Source organism: Triticum dicoccoides, chromosome 5A (assembly GCF_002162155.2).
Source record: "Triticum dicoccoides isolate Atlit2015 ecotype Zavitan chromosome 5A, WEW_v2.0, whole genome shotgun sequence".
Classification (NCBI taxonomy): domain Eukaryota; kingdom Viridiplantae; phylum Streptophyta; class Magnoliopsida; order Poales; family Poaceae; genus Triticum; species Triticum dicoccoides.
Genome location: NC_041388.1, coordinates 441670755 through 441675196, shown reverse-complemented (window position 1 = coordinate 441675196; position 4442 = coordinate 441670755).

Below are 4442 nucleotides of genomic sequence, written 5' to 3'. Positions count from 1 at the left end.
GTTTGTCGAGGGTCCCCAGTTGCATGTCAACCATCGACTCACAACTAGGGGTGTGTGTGTTTGTCGAGGGTCTCCAGTTGCTTGTCAACGATCGACTCGCAACTATGTGTGTGTGTGTGTGCACGCGCGCGCGTGTGTGTGCCCCTAGTTGCATGATGAGCATTGACTCACAACTACTCGCAACTAGGGGTGTGTGTGTGTGTTTGTCGAGGGTCCCCAGTTGCATGTCGAGCATCGACTCACAACTAGGGGTGTGTGTTTGTCGAGGATCCCCAGTTGCAAAAATGTTTTGTAGTTGTAGAGGTGATTTACTCTTGTAACAATGTTCTGAAGTACCTATTATTATTAAACTCCACCCTCGATACGCAATTGGAGGCCCGATTAATATTTTTCTTAGTTGCACCTCCACCCATGATACACAACTAGGGTTCATTTTAAAATAACATGTTTCGAATTTACGAACAATGTTCATATTCATGATTGTTTCAAATCCACGTACATTTTTTAATATGTGAACATTGTTCTAGTTTTTTGACCGGTTTTTTATTTTCCTCTTCTATTGTTTTATTTATTATTAGAACACAGCGTACATTTTAAATTTTTTTCATTGAGTATTTTGTAAAAGGTTCATCGTATATATGTTAAAAAACATACACAATACATAGAAAATAAGTTCAATGTATATTAGAAAAAGGTCATTATATACTAAATATTTGTTCAATGTGTATTATAAAAATGTTCACCATAATTTTAGAATTTGTGCAGTGTGTATTGCATACAATGGTGACCGTATATGAAAAAAAAATCAGTGTGTATTTTATTTTTTTAACATATATTAGAACTGACAAAAAATTGCACCTAAAAGAAAAAAAGAAAAAAAATAGAAAATAAAAGAAACAAAAGGAATACAAAACACAAATCGTTACTACGTACGATCAGCTACAGGCCGTAGAGTGAGCAAGCGTGTGACAGGTGTGAGGCACGCTGGGCCCTTGCCTATGCGAGGTGCCATGGGCACGTTGTTCACACAAAAAGGAAAAGACAAGCCCTAGTCGATACAATAACAAAAAGGAAAAACAACAAAAAACAAAAAAACAGATGATGATTTCAACTTAGATGTGACATAAGGATGTCACATCTAGATAAGTCCTAGACAGACCCTATATGTGTTATCATCAATTCGTCATTTTGATAGATAAATTATAAGACCGCTGCTCTTTGTAGATTTTGAATGAAGGAGAGAAGTTGAACCATTGGGAAGAGAAAAGCGGCCGCTAGGCCACCCCCTAGGAAGTCGATGGACAAACTCGATACGGTCTTTTCCTGCCCATTCTGCAATCATGGGAGCAGCGCTGAATGCCGGATGATAGTACCATCTTCACGTATTTTTACTATTAGTTGGTTGATACTAGACGGTTATCTATCCATTCAAAATTGTGACTGGCCTTCATTTTTCTTCAGTGATACGAAGAACTTGATTGGTGAGGCTAATTGTCAAATCTGCCAAGAAAGCTTCAGCACCACTGCAAAGAAGTTCAACCTACCACATTATTTTCTTGTTAATGTATTTTAGTTAAGCTATCTTATCTTAAGTGAAATGTTCTGGTGAGGGTAAAGAACTATCCTGGGCAATGTTAAATATATATAGCAATGCATATTTGCCCTGTTCCGCATGGAGTAAAATTTAGCATAGCATTACAATTATGTTGGAACCTTCTGGATTTTGTGGAAACACAAGCTGCTAGCATAGTGGTGTGTAGGGGGAGGCCTGGAGCAGACAGGTGATTGTTTTGTCGGGGCAGATATGAGGCACATCTGCAGGCAGCAGACTGTAGGCAAGGGCACATGGCAGTGTAGCGACATGGCCGGTGGCTTGCTGCTGTTGCAAGTGGGCTACCTAGAAGATGAACATGAAGAATATGGTGCCAGCAATGGCAAAGGGGAAGGCAGGGAGTGGTAAAGTGAAAGGTGTATCTCCTTTTGAATTTCTGTATTTGTGTATGTTAGTAGAGGAAAACGATAGTGTGCCACTCTGAAACGATAGTGTGATATTAGTGGTATTTTCATGCTGTAAATTGCAGATTTGACAAGACACTTCGGCTTAATTTTATTATTGTTATCTTAGTACTATTTTCATGCTGTATATTTCAGATTTGACAAGGCACTTTGGCTTAATATTTTTTATGGTTGTATTTCAGAGAAATATTGAGGTGTGAAGTTAGTATACGAGATATAGATGCTCCACAACATGTGTATTGTTGCGTAACTCTTGGCTCTCTACATCAGCCTTCAATCACATGAAGGTACACCCCGGTGCTGGGTATGTACATAAACTAAGTGCAAACGTGTAATCTATATGTATTCTTTTCAATGCTAATTTGATATTTGGCTTTCCAAACTAACCTTGCAATTTAGTTAGAAACGACAAAGTTCTTCAGAAATCCCTTGAAACATTCTCCAGCAAAAGCAAATGAAGGGCATTGAAGTTCCTTTTTAATACGAGCCTCAAACTTATTGTATTCTGAAATCTGAATATGTTCCCATTGTTGCACCATTTAGCTATTCTTCATTACCTCATCCAGTAATATTTCTTTTGTGCTTTCACTGAATTAAGAAAATAGTTTTTATAGCTTATCTATGCAGGTATATTCTAAGATTGTGTAGACAACTTGTCTCCTTGGTACTACTTATTAAAGTTTGATGGATTATGGTTGGAATGTGATGCTTATCTGCTCATTTTATTTTTTACAGTTTGTGATCACATCAGATTTGAGGTGTATTTATAACAATCACATAAATGGAAGGTTGCAGGACGATTTTGGAAATGTCAATGGCGTCAACAAAGACATCAGACAAGAGGTAAACACTTTTCTATGTTTACCCTGTACTATTAGATTGTACTGTTGAAATTGATTTTGCGACCCAAATATGGTGAGTAGAATCTCACCTTATATTTGTTGATTACATGTGTTGCACACTGGTCTATATGTATCGGCTCCCCTATCCATCTGGGCAGGGTATGCTCTTCTAATTATTATGATGATTTCCACATGTAGTAATGCTACTCTCAATGTTTTTTTGTGTAACAATCTGACTATTTTGTATTGAAAACTTCGTAGTGGTTCTTCCAGTTAAGTTGAGCTTAAGACGTAGTGATTCTGGTTTGAAATTTCCTAAATGCATTTTCCAATACAAATTTCCTAAATGCATTTTCCAATATAAAATTTCTTTTTCCAGATATGGACTCTTTTGCTAAGAAATAGGCCAATCTGTATTCAAAGTTAAATAAAATATATGGCCTTCTGTTGATAGATGGAATTACACACTGATGGATTGTGGTTTTTATTTTACTTATAGAAATAGTGAAACTGAATATTCTGTTTGCAACACGGTTATCGTATATTCTAATTCAGACACAAGTGATGATACAACAATGCTCTTCGCCAAATTCTAATTCAGACGAGCATAGCTTAGCTTGGAACCATGCCCGTGCAACAGTTATTGTCATCTTCATGCCCCATATAAGTTGCTTCTGTCATGCATAGAAGACAAAGACGCCATCAACAACAGCGACACACATAGTGAGGTCATTGCCTGACAGGATTTTGCTTTGAGCTGCTTGGAGACATCCAGCGTCGTTGTATTCCTGCTTCATTGCCCTGTTTTTACATTGAAAATCTGAACATATGTAGTTGATTTCCAATATTCAATTGTACTGCAATATTTTTTGACTTGGTTATTTGTACATAGTACAATCTTGAATATTGAAAAAAATTATGCATTACTTTGTATGTGCATTTGCACACATGCATATGATAATTCATGTCAGATTTGTTATGTGCTCTGTTTGTCACCAAAGTTAAGTGCACCTCCTTATTTTCATATTATGATTTGAAGTCTTGTTTGAATAGCCCTATTTGTATTTGGTGGATTGTATCTATATACCATGTTAACAATAGATGTAACCTCATTTATTTTCACATTAATATTAAATGCCTCTTCAGTATATCAAAAGGATCTTTCTCTATGAGGAGCCTGCAGTTTGTGATGTTGAAATTTTTCTTTGGGAAAATACACTACAGAAAAAACATTCTATGCTGAGCACCCTGCAAAGGCAGATATGTACTCAGCATAGTATTTGTTCAGTGTAAAACTCTCTAAAGTGCAGTTGGCATACACCTAGCATGGTGTTTACTGAATGTATTTATTGGTTTTTGAAAGGAATGTTAAGATTCTTATGTTCAACTATAATTTATCTCCGAAAGCTCATTCTAGAATACTTATATATAGATTCCCATTTATGAACTTTTTTAAAAAATTATACTAGGACATGGATTTTAAATATTGGGTACTTTGAGCATATTCACATTTGTATTTGATGAGGGACACGTGCGTGCACGTGCATGGTTACTAGTGTATGAAAGTGACAACATAGGAGACTC